This window comes from Sapajus apella, unplaced genomic scaffold, assembly GCF_009761245.1.
Source record: "Sapajus apella isolate SASKATOON/1434 unplaced genomic scaffold, GSC_monkey_1.0 scaffold20, whole genome shotgun sequence".
In the NCBI taxonomy this organism is placed as follows: Eukaryota; Metazoa; Chordata; class Mammalia; order Primates; family Cebidae; genus Sapajus; species Sapajus apella.
In genome coordinates this window covers 20,727,147-20,740,916 of record NW_022436960.1, presented here as the reverse complement: position 1 = coordinate 20,740,916, position 13,770 = coordinate 20,727,147, and positions in this window count along the sequence as shown.

The following is a 13,770-nucleotide window of genomic DNA, read 5'->3' as shown; positions in this document are numbered from 1 at the left end:
TAAACTGATTTCCTTTCTTTGGGGTATACGGCTAGGAGTTGGAGTGCTGGATTTTATGGTATCTCTATTTTTCATTTTTAAGGACCCTCCAAACTGTTCTTTGTAGTACTTATACTATTTACATTCCCACTAACAGTGTACAAAGGTTCCCTTTTCTCTCCACCTTCACCAGTATTTCTTATTGCCTGTATTTTGGATAAAAGCCATTTTAACTGGGGTAAGATAATATCTCATTGTAGTTTTGATTTGCATTTCTCTGGTGATTAATGCTGTTGAGCACCTTTTTATATACCTGTCTGCATTTGTATGTCTTCTTTTGAGAAATGTCTAATGAGACCTTTTGCCCTTTAAAAAGTCAGATTAGATTTTTTTTCTATTAAGTTGTTTGAGCTCCTTATATATTCTAGTTATTGATTCCATTTTAGATGGATAGCTTGCATATATTTCCTCCCATTCTGTGGGTTGTCTTTTCACTTTGTTAATTGTTTTCTTATTGTGCAGAAGCTTTTTAACTTGATGTTATCCCATTTATCTATTTTTCCTTTGCCTGCCTATACTTGTGGGGTATTACCCAACAATCTTTGACCAGATTAATGCCCTGGAGAGTTTCTCCAATGTTTTCTTTTAGTGGCTTTATGTATTTCAGCTCTTAGATTTATACTTTTTAAAAATTATTATACTTTAAGTTCTGGGGCACATATGCAGAACGTGCAGGTTTGTTACATAGGTATACACGTGCTATGGTGGTTTGCTGCATCCGTCACCCCATCGTCTACATTAGGTATTCCTTCTAATGCTATCCCTCCCCTATCCTCCCACCCCCTGCTATCCCTCCCCTACCCCCGCTCCCACCAGTGGGCCCCGGTGTGTGATGTTCCTCTCCCTGTGTCCATGCGTTCTCATTGTTCAACACCCATTTATGAGTGAGAACATGTGGTGTTTGGTTTTTCGTTCTTGTGCCAGTTTGCTGAGAATGATGGCTTCCAGCTTTATCCATGTTCCTGCAAAGGACATGAACTCATCCATTTTCTGGCTGTATAGTAGTCCATGGTGTATATGTGCCACATTTTCTTTATCCAGTCTATCATTGCTGGGCATTTTGGTTGGTTCCAAATCTTTGCTATTGTGAACAGTGCCACAATAAATATACGTGTTCATGTGTCTTTATAATAAAATGATTTATAATCCTTTGGGTATATACCCAGTAATGCGATTGCTGGGTCAAATGCTATTTCTATTTCTAGATCCTCAAGGAATTGCCACACTGTCTTTCACAATGGTTGGATTAATTTACACTCCCACCAACAGTGTCAAAGCATTCGTATTTCTGCACATCCTCTACAGCATTTGTTGTCTCCTGTCTTTTTAATAATCACCATTCTAACTTGCCTGAGAACATTTTGAGTTGATTGTTGTATATGGCAAGAGGTAAGGGTATAATTTCATTCTTCTGCATATGAATATCCAGTCTTCCTGGCACTATTTATTGAAGAGACTGTTCTTTCCCCAATGTATGTTGGTGGCACCTTTGTCAAAAATGGGTGCACTGTAAATATATGGATTTGTTTCTGGGTTTGCTGTTCTTTTCCATTGGCCTATGTGTCTGTTTTTATACCAGTAACATGCTGTTTTGTTTGCCATATCTCTGTAGTATAATTTGAAATCAGGTAATGTGACTCCTCCAGTTTTATTGTTTTTGTTTGGGATAGCTTTGGTTATTCTGTGCGTGTGTGTGTGTGTGTGTGTGTGTGTGTTAGTGTGTTTATTTTTCCACATAATTTAAGGATTTTTTTTTTCTATATAAGAAATGTCATTGGTATTTTAATAGGGAATGCATTGAATCTGTAGGTAGCTTTGAATAGTATGGACATTTTAAATATATTGATTCTTCCAATCCATGAACATGTAATATCTTTCATATTTTGTGTCCTCTTCAATTTATTTCATAAATGTTTTATAGTTTTCACTGTAGATAAATTTCACTTCTTCAATTAATTCCTAGGTATTTAATTTTATTTGTGGCTATTGTAAAAGAGATTATTTTTTTTTCTTTTTCAGTTTATTGTTGGCATATAATGTTGCTATTGATTTTGTGTGTTAATTTTGTATCCTGCAACTTTATTTAATTTGTTTATAAGTTCTATAATTTTTTGATGGAGACTGTAAGTTTATACAAATATTAAAATTATGTCATCTGCAAACAAGGATAATTTGGCTTCTGTCCAATTTAGATGTCTTCTACATCATTCTCTTTTCTGATGCTATAGATAAGACTTCCAGTAAAATATTGAATTACTATGGTGAAAGTGGGCATGCTTGTCATGCTCCAGATTTTAGAGAAAAGGCTTTAAGTGTTTACCCATTCAGTATGATACTATTTCTGGGTCTGTCATATATACCTTTTATGATGTTGAGGTATATTTATTATATAGCCAGAGTTTTGAGGGGTTTTATTATGAGAAAATGCTGAGTTTTATCAAATGCATTTTTCAGTGTTAATTTAAATGTTCATATGGTTTTTCTTCTTCTGTTGATCTGACATATCAACAGAAGAAGATATGTCATTGTGTATGTTGAATCATCTTTGCATCCCAGGGATAAATCCCACTTGGTCATGATGAATGATCTTTGTAATGTACATATTGTTGAATTGAATTAGCTAGTATTGTGTTGAAGATTTTTGCATCAGTATTCATCAGGGATATTTGCCTATATTTTTTATGTTTCTTTGTCTGATATCAGGTTATTACTGGACTCATAAAATAAGTTTGTAAGTATTCGATCTTCCTCTATTTTTCAGAATGCTTTGAGTATTGGTATTAGGATTGATATTAGTTATTTAAATGATTATAGAATCTATTGGATCCCAGTCTTTTTTTTGCTGGATAACTTTTTATCACAGCTTTGATCTTGTTACTTATTACTGGTCTCTTCGGTTTATTTATTTTTTCAGAGTTCAATTTTGTTAGGTTGTATGTGTCCACTAATTTATCCATTTCTTCTAGGCTTTCCAGTTTATTGGCATATAGTTGCTCATAGTAGCCCCAAATCATGCTTTGAATTTCTGTGGTATCAGTTTTCATGTCTCCTTTTTCATCTGTGATTTTATTTACTTGGGTCTTGTCTTTTTTTTCTTAGTTTAGCTAAAAGTTTGTCAATTTTGTTTATCCTTTCAAAAAACCAAGTTTTTATTTCATTGATTTTTTTATATTGTTTTCTTCATTTCAATTTTATTTATTATACTCTGATATTTATTCTTTTCTTCTCCTATTTTGGGGTTTGGTTCACTCATGCCTTTCTAGGCTTTAAGATGCAATGCTAGGTTATTTGAAATCTTTCTCCTTCTTTGATGTTTTGTGGCTGTAAAATTCTTCATACTGCTTTTGCTGTGTCCCATAGATTTGGGTATTTGTGTTTCCATTAACATTTCTTTCAAGAAATGTTTTAATTTCCTTACTTTCTTTGTGAACTCACTTGTCATTCAGGAGCATATTGTTTAATTTCTATGTCTTTGTATAGTTTCCAAAATTTCTCTTGTTATAGATTTCTTGTTTTATTCTATTGTGATCAGATAGAATACCTGATACTCTTTCTTTTCCTTTTTTTGAATGTTTTAAAAGTTGTTTCGTGCCCTAACCTATGATCTATTCTTGAGAATGATTTATGTGCTGAAAAGAATAATTTGTATTCTGTAGCCCTTGGTTAAAGTGTTCTGTAAATGTCTATTAGGTCCATTTCTTATATAGCACAGATTAACTCCAAGGTTTCTTTGTTGATTTTCTATCTGGATAATCTGCCAAATTCTGAAAATGGAGTGTTGAATTCTTCAGCTCTTACCATATTGGAGTCCATCTCTTTCTTTAGCTCCAGTAATAGTTGCTTTATATATGTGTCTGCTCCAGTTTGTGGTGCACACATATTTACAATTGTTACAGCCTCTTGCTGAATTTACCCTTTAATTATTATATGATGACCTGATAAGATAAACAGCCAATTAACACATATTTTGTATGTTTTATTATATACTGTATTCCTACAATAAAGTAAGTTAGAGAAATATTACTAAGAAAAGAAGAAAGAGAAAATATATTTATTATTAATTAAGTGGAAGTGGATCATCGTAAAGGTGTTTATTCTAGTCTTTTTCAAGTTGAGTGTGCTGAGAGGTGGGGTTGGTCTTCTCTCAGGGGTGGCAGAGTCAAAAGAAAATCTTCTTATAAATGGAACTACCACACAGTTCACACCTGTGTTGTTCAAGGTTCAAGTGTATCCTGAAAAGTAATTTTTGACTTTTGTTGTGTTAAGAGGTTTGTGTATTAATGTCTAATGTTACTTTAGAGTCTGTTTACCGTGTATAGACATATATGCATTTCATGTTCAGTAACACTTTGAGAAGGAAAAAAAAACAAAAAAAAAAACCAAAAACCCTGGGTTCTAGTTTTGTGGAGCCTAGGGTTCTAGGTGAATTTTAAATAAGTGAATGCCATTTTAACAAATGTTTCAAGTTATAGGTAGGCTTATGTAATTGTGATAAAGGTTAAGAGCAGAAGAATTATTAAATGTATGCCTTTTTTGTTGTTATTGCTTTATTGCACCCACTAGTGATTCTAACAGGATATTGAATAGAAAATGTGTTAGTGTACGTCCTTACATTTTCTTGATCATTCACAAAAATGTTCAGTATTTCACAGTTAATTATGACACGTGTTAGTTGTAGGTTTTATATAAATGCCCTTTATCAGATTGGAGAAGTTTCCAATTACTACTGATTTGCTGAGATCATTTATAAAAATCAGTGTTGAATTTTGTCAATGTTTGTCTGTATAGTGATACATTCATATGATAGTTTTTCTTTATTCCATAAACATTGTGAATTGTACTGATTTTCAGATTGAAATGAAATTGTTTTCTGGGTATATTCTCTACTTTGTTCTGATGTTTTGTTACTTGTATATGTTGCTGCTTTTTTATTTGCTAATATTTTGGGAAAGATCTTTATTTGTATTTTCATGAGGAATGTAGCCCTGCACTTCTCTATTCTTGTATTGCCATTGTCAGGTCTTGGGCACATAAAATGACTTGGAAAGTGTTTCATTCTCTATTTTCTGAAAAATGTTATGTAGAGTTAGTATTACTTCTTTCTTAAATGCATGAGTTCACCAGTAAAGCCATCAGGATGTAAAGTTTTGTCTGTGAGGAGGTTTTAGTCACAAATTTAATTTCTTTGACTGCTTTAAGGCTATCAAAATTTTCTGTTTTTCCTGAATACAATTTTGCAGTCTGTGTCTACTAAAGAAGTTTTTGTATCTACATTTTTAAACTTATTTTCATAAAGTTGTTTGTAACACTGTCTTATTTAGTTAATGTCTGGAGGATCTCTGGTTATGTTCACTCTCTCATTCCTGATACTGATAATTTTTATCCTCTCTCTGTCTCTACACACACACATACACACACACCCCACACACGTGTATATGTACATGTGCATGTCTTTTTTTATCAGCCCAACTGGAAGTATATCAATATCATTGATTTTTTTTTCAAAGCAGCAAGTTTTGGTTTCATTGACTTTCTCTGTTTTTATAAGTTGTCTGTCAATAATGTTTGCTCTTATGTTAACTTCCTTTATTGAACTGTAATTTGCTCTAGCGTTTCTAGTTTCTGAAGGGGGAAATTTTAATCATTGATTCAGATCATTCTTCTTTTCTAACAGTTACATTGAAAACCACAAATTTCTCTCCAAAAATTACTTTAGCTGCCTTCCACAAATTTTGACATGTTGGCTTTTATAGACAATTGCATTTAAATGTGATTTTGACAGTAATTTTTACACAGTTAACCTGTATAATTTATACATATACATATACCCATAACTCAAAGTACTGTGAATATCTATCAACCCCAAGAGTTTCTTCATAACCATTTGCCCCTTTTTAGTTCTTCTATTCTGCTTTTCTTCCCAATATCCATGCAAACTTTTTTCTTACACTATAGATTACTTTGCATATGCTAGAGTTTTATATAATTTAAATCATATAATATATAACTTTTTAAATTTGGCTACTTTCACTCAGCACATTTGTTTTGATATGCTTCCGTGTTGTAGCATGTCTCAATTTAAAAAATTCTATATTTTAAAAATTATGAGTACTATTTCACTCTAAAGAACAAGTCTTACCCATTTTTTAATGAAAACTTTTTGTAGTTTTTGGTTATTACAAATTAAGCTGCTGTGGACATTTTTATATATTAAAAGTTTATGTGTATAGGAAAATCATAGTATATATGGTGTTCAGGACTATCCACAGTTTCAGGTATCGACTGAAGGTTTTGGAACACATCCCACATGAATAAAGGGGAGGGGAGATGTGAAAATAGAAACACATTTCTTATAAACCTCCTACTCTAAATACAGATTCTGTACCAAAAAATACCTGTTTCTTTTCACTCTTCTATTCCTTCAGTCAAGTATCTTCTGCATTATGTTCGGAAGTTATAGATGTTACCTAAAGATAGTTCACGACAGTAGAATCATATTAGCCACAACTGGACACAAAAGTCTTTTATGCTTGCTTTTTAAATTTTTTTCTGAAGCTTCGCTCAATTTTTAGCCATTGTTTCATTTATTGTGCCTGCCTCTGACTACTTCACCAGCACTTCAGTGTGTTACATACCATCTGATATTAGCTTAGAAACCAAAACCTCTGACATAGTAGAATTTGGTCTAAATTAAGAGTGTATGGCCTCTGAGATATTCTTATATCCATAAAGATTATGAACCTTAATTACACATTTTGGCTGCTTGCGAATTTTATTTAATTACTTCCAAGTTTTTGTTTTAGTTGTATTTTTTAAATTATAAATTCCCATATGAAATTTGAAAAAGCAAGGTGTTCTGCTTATATACGTACATAATCTCATTTAGACCTACTGGAACACTGTTAGAAATTTGAGGCATATTACCTAGCATTGTTCAGCTGCTGAAATGGAACATGCAAAATCTCTTATCAATTTATTTGTATTGGTTATTAAAAGAATATAATGATTTATGCATATTAATGAGGCTGAGTATGTAGGATGAAAACTAAAATTCATTTTCAACTACTGATAACCCATGGTAGGTTTTTGAATAAAGACTTATTGCTAAACTTGCAACAATATTTTTTATAAAATGCAGCATTTGCTATTTATATATATATATAAAACGCTGTTCATAGGCTGCCCTTGTAACTGAAAAGTCTTAGTAAGTTTTATGGCTGAGAGTTATTTTCATTAATACCTGAGTATATAACATATGCTGGAAGCGCTGAGTCTATTTGTTCAATCAATACACACTCACATAGCTTTAAAAGAGTTTTAGTTTCTCAGTTTTTCTCTTCATATTTGATTCCAAAATGTTTTGTAGCTTTTTTTTAACTGAGAGCAATTTGAAGTTTATGGATTTACAAATACCTTATGTACTTCTGAACTTTGCCTTCTGACTCTAAAAAATGAATGCCCTTTTTGTTCCATTGGATAAGAATCCATTCCTTGATAAGTGTTTTGACTTCAATTTTATCTAAACAATCAATCCATATGTGCTGTGGTTTAGATCTGTTTTGTTTGGCCCTTCAAGTCTCATGTTGAAGCTTGAGGAGTTTGGATTGTAGGGGTGGATCTTTTTTGAATGGCTTGGCACCATTCTCTCAAGAGTCACTGAGTTCTTATTAGTTCCTGTGAGAACTTGTTGTGGAAAGAGCCTGGCACCTCTTTTCCTCTCTCTTGCTGTCTCTCTCTACCCATGCATCTCCACATATGCTGGCTCCCATTTGCCTTCCACCATGAGTGGAAACAGCCTGCAGCCCTCACCAGAAGCAGGTGCTGGTACCATGCTCTTGTTCGGCCTGCAGAACTGTGAGCTAAATAACCCTTTTCTATTTAAAAATTGCACAGAATCAAGTATTTCTTTATAGCAACACAAAAAGACTAAGACAATATAGATAGATTAAGTTAACATCTCAATTCGACCACACATATCTTTAAATTTCTCAAGATAGTTGTTTTCTACTATGTCATATCAGGCTAAATTCTAAAGGTATAGAAACAGAATCTTCATTTTCCCCCTTTGGATTCCCAGTTGCTGGTGGGAAATAATTCAAATAAGATTGTTTTTTCCTGGTCTGAAAGATAACTCCCCTCTGAAGACCAAACAGAAGAAATATATTTGGAATATGTAAATAAATGCAGGCAATTTTGATTAAATTAGAGGGAGCCTCTTTCACATATTTGAATATAACATTGTTATAAAGAAATAACTAGCTGATCTATAAAAAATATATTTGGCTAAAGGGAGTGAAAACAATTCTTTAATCCTTAAATGGATTAGAAGCATTATAATAGAAGAATTGTTGTAGGGCAAGCTAAAATTGTTTACGTAATATAAATAAATGATGCTGACTTGAAGAAAATGTATAATATCAGGAAAATCTCCAAATGACATGCTCCAGTGGGAAGTAATGGAAATCTTGGGGAAAATAATTTCAAGAAGCATAGTCTTATCCAAGTGCAAGGAAAACTGCTCAATAGAGCTGAAGGATCTTGATTTCCTATTTTTCTGTCATTACAATAATTAGGATATGCTAAGTTATGACTGTGGATATTTACTAAGGGGACAGTGTGTTGACCCTTACATCGGGCTCTGGTTTATAGTCTCAATCTATGTGAGTTGTGACAAAGTTGTTCAAGGATCATAAGCTATAGTCACTAGCAACAGATGCCAAAAATCAGACTTGTGGCTTATAAAGGAGCAACACTTGCAGGTCATATCAAATCATTTAAGGCATCCATTTACTTTCTTTTATTTTAGGAGAGTCATTTTTGGCAGATGTTACCCAACATCAAAGCATGCCTTAGACATTTAACATTACAGTTGCTTAAGACAATCCCAGAGGGAGAAAGGCACTCACAGGCTAAGTGAACAGAGAAATTTTGGAAGACTAACTGAAACCTAGGCATCACAATGTGAAGATGTACTGACTTTCAGTTTAATCCAGAAAAATAATAGGAAAAGAGGGAAAATAATGGCAAATACAAAACCAGAAATTTGTCTTATTTCCATAGAATTAGCAAGGATTGAAAAAAAAAATCAATCAAGCTGCAATTTATGAAAGCAAAACTCCTGGAAATGGAAGGTAGCAATTTTAGCTGACTGTAGCACAAGCAACCAAGATTCTTGGCTGGTGGCAAAAAAAATATGCAGGAAGGTGATTCTCTAAAGAGGCATTTTATCTGCTTTCAGGATTCCTGATAGCCTTTGTGTGAGGGAAAGGAGGGAACCATATACACTGATGAGGATACGTTCAGTGTAGACCATCAATAAGGCTGAAATTCACACATTTCACAGGATTCTGTGTTAGGAAACAGCACACATATTCAGGTTCCTGTTGCAGCGAAGGATTCTTCAGATATCCAGTGTACACATATAATGTATTTTATACATATGTGCGTATAGGTTTAGATTTCAGCTAAAATTATTAATACTACTGTATGAGATAGTTTTTCCCCACATCTTAAAATTCTATGTTTCTGGAAAAGGGAAACATATACATACAAGTCATCCATAAATAATTGTGGAAGAATACCTGGAAGTCATACCTGGAAGAATTCTTGAAAGAGTGTACAGACTATGACACTGCCTACATACATATTTTCTACCTGAAAGGCACATATAACATTCTGAGATTTTGAGTGCCATTTAAGAAATGACAGCTTATAAAAGAAGAAAAAGAAAAGAGTTCAGAATTAGCAGCAGATCATGGTTAAATGTTGGCCTAGCCACAGTCAGACACAATATTCAGAGGACAAGGCAGATACAGTGGTGATTTTAAATGGGTATCAGAATTCCACATTGTCCGCACTGAGTGCCATGGAAGGTGTGGGAAGCAGGTCCTACAGAATCACGAGCAGAGGTAATTACAGCAGGGCAGTGGGGAGGAGAGTTCTTTTCATGTGTGTTGGTTCCTGGAGCTCTGAACCAGGCTATTAGCAGTTATGGAATCTCTAGAAACAAGTTCATGGTGACTAGAACTTTGATTTAGAGAAAAAAATGAAAGTCTAGAGGTACCGTTGCTTTCTGTTGGAGGTTGCTTAATGCTTAACTAACACGATTTCACATCTCAGAGTGTCAGGGAGCTAGCGGGAGGCCAAAAGGTCCAGCTACACAGAATTGTAGGCAGAAGTAAAAGTGGAGCAGGCAGAAAGAAAGTCTAGGTTCACATTCTAAGGTAGGCAGATTACTGTTCTCTCTTTATCTCTCTATGTGTATGTATGCATATTTATTTATATGTATGTATATTTATATATTTATATATACACAAACATACATATACATATATATATATACACGTACAGATCAAAGAGCTTATGTTTCTATATTCAAAATGACATTGAACTCTGATGCAAATATAATCTATATACATCCAAATTACCTTTTTCTAATCATACTTCATCTACCTAATTATCACTATTCTTTACTGTTTTTTTGTTTGTTTTTCTCCACTCACAGGTTTGTATTTTTTGTTGGTTTGTAAAAAAAAAAGGCTTCAGCTGCTCTCTGTAGAGTCAAGGACAGAAGGTCTCCTTGGAGGAGATCTTTTTTGTCCTAAAGAGGTCATATAGCGCTTTTATAATAGTGGTTTCGTGTAGAGTGACTAAACATCTATTGCCCTAGTAAATGGGTTATTAGGACCTTACATATTTCATTCCTAGCTTTAATTTTATGTACTGCAAGATTAAATTGTACCTATGTGCTTGTGCCTTTTTGTGACTGAAAAAATAACACAAAATGTAAAACATTACCATTTTAGATCTCTACATGCTAAGAAAATACAACATATGGTAGGTCATTTTCTTATTAAATAATTTTTAATGTCTACCAGATAGGCAGAATTCTAAGAATGACCCGCCAACATTCCTTCACCTGTATAATCTCTACCTTTTTCAGCGTGTGTGAAACCTGTGAAAATGATGAGATATAAATCCATGTGTTGGAATTGGCAGAAGATCATGATTAAATGCTGGTCTAGCCACAGTCAGACACAATATTCAGAGGAAAAGGCAGGTACAATGGTGATTTTAAATGGGTATCTGAATTCCCAGTTGTCTCCACTGAACGCCATGGAAGGTGGGCAACATGTAGATGTGGGAAGCAGGTCCTTCAGAATCACGAGCAGAGGTAATTACAACAGGACCGTGCGGAGGGGAGTTATGTTACATTATATGACGAAAGGGAATATCTGCACTCATCTAATCTAATCATATGAGCCTTTTTAAGATGGAAGAGCTTTTTGTTCAAGCTGGTGGTAGAGATGGAAGGCAGAGAGAGTCAAAGCGAGAGAAGGATTTGAGGTGTCACAGCTGGCTTGTGGATAGGAAGGGCCACATGACAGCCGCTAGAAGTTCACAGTGGCCCCCTGCTGACAACCAGAAACGAAATGATGACCTGTACATCCTACAAATACAAAGAACTAAATTATGACAACAGGCTGAATTGGCTGGAAGCAAATTAATCCCCAGATCCCAGAGCTCAGCCTGGATGACACCTTGCTTTTGGCCTGTGATACCATAAGCAGATAATCTAGTCAAATGCACCTGGACTTCTTACCTATGGAAAGTATATGATTATAAATGGGTGTTATTTAAGCCACTAAATATGTGGTCATTTGTTATTCAGCAAAAGAAAACCAATAGAATATACTATAAACTCTGTGTGAAATGTTGCAACATGAGATGAATAGAACACTATCACTTCTTTTGAGATGTTTACAGCATAGTGAACAAGACAGATGCATAAACACCAAATATAATTATAATGTATTAAATTCAGTGATAGGAGTTGTTTATAAAATGCTGTGCATATAACATTTTATATGTGGTAGTGAATTCTGCCTAAGGAAATCAGAAGAGACCTTTCAGAGACTATGAGTGTTGAATCCTATAATGAAAAATAATATATAACAGAGACACATAATATTACTGAGCAAAAGAAACACAAATTCTTAATGCATGAATATTCACGACCCTACAAACTGATTGAAGGTACAAAGAAGGCCAACTTCAATTTTATAGGAAATTAACTGGTGTAACTGTGAATGTACCTGAGTGTTTGGGGAAATAGTTCTATCTCAGAATATTTATTTTATTATGTGTCAGAGAGAGTTCCTCCAGCTTATTCTGACAGAGCAACACTGATCATCAATGAGTAACTTAATTGAATTTCTGCCATGTATTTAATAGCTTCACTAGCTCAGAAAGGTAAGTTTAAGTTTTGCAAATTGCTATATCAGGTAAGATTAGATTCATCTGGGAGTGACTGAAAACCCGCGATAATGGTGGCTTTAATAAGATCGCATTTTCTTCTCTGTCATGTAAAGGTATTGAGATTTGCACTTGGATGGGAGTCATTATGGTGGCTCCATAGTGTCAGAGACCTGGGCTTTTGTGGCTCTGAAGCATGTATAGCTTGTGTTCCCTTGGAGATCTCATGATCTAATTGTCTATTAGAATTCCTGAATTTACATCAATATTCCACCTGGAGGGAAGGAGTAAGGATGCTTATACTAACCATACTCTTTCACCCCAGCAAGGTTACTACTCACAAGTTGTCAATATTACTTTTATTTATATATCATTCATCAGACCTTAGTCACATGGTCACATCTATCTGCAGGAAGGCTGGAAATGTAGTAATATTTAAGATGGGTCATGTATACTACTAAAAGTTATAGATTAAATTACGGAACATTATGAAAGTTATATACTTTGGATAGGAATCAACTAGAAGTAAGTACTCATATATTTCCTTTAAGTTTTAAATTGGTTTACTTTGAGAAAAACTGAGTTATATTTTAACATCAGTGGTATTTTGAAATACTGTTTAAAAACCCATTTCCCAAAGTTTTTAACTTCAGGTAGTAAAAGGTCACTTAACAATGAATTGGAAGAAAGTATAGATGTACTAAGAATCACATTTATGAATAGACTAAATGATATTTATTTTCTAAAGGAGAGCATAAAATATACTATTTTCTAGGATATAGTGCTATTTCCTCACCTTTAAACACTAGACATTCACGAAAACTAGTTTGAAGTTTGAAGGTGCATTATTCACGTTCTGATTAGAATGTATGTTACAGAAGTTGATGGACAAGGGTTTTAAAATGTTTATATAGCTCACAAAAAAATTCTGAACTTAGTAAATCTAACTTGGTGGGAAATGACAGATTTTTTTCATGAGGACTTGAGTAAAATATAAACAGATTCTTTTAGCTAAATATTTCTTATTTAGAAATTAAAAGTAGGTTTGTAAGGGTAAATATCTTTGGATATTACTTGAATGAATGTTAGCAAAACTTTCCTCAGAAAAGAAGAATGATGGAAGTAAAATATTCTATAGTAACCTTGAAAAACAAGCTCAGAACCACAAGAAACATGAAAATTAGCAGCATAGAACAGATTTGGAGAAATCATTTGCAAAATCATTTGCAAAATAATTGCAGGTAGAAGAACAAGTTTGGAGCACCTCAAAAAGCTCCATCTCCAGAGAACTGTTGCTATTTGGTATATTTGGTAGATTCTTGGACTTGTCTTTATTAGCAGAGTTCGTGTTTATTTGACCTGACTCAGAGCTCACTTAATGAGTAAACCCCTACTTCCAGGACATTTGGGAAAAAATCCATTAGTGGCAATTATTTAGCACATCAGTTGCCTAAAGTGGCTACAACAATTGGGGCA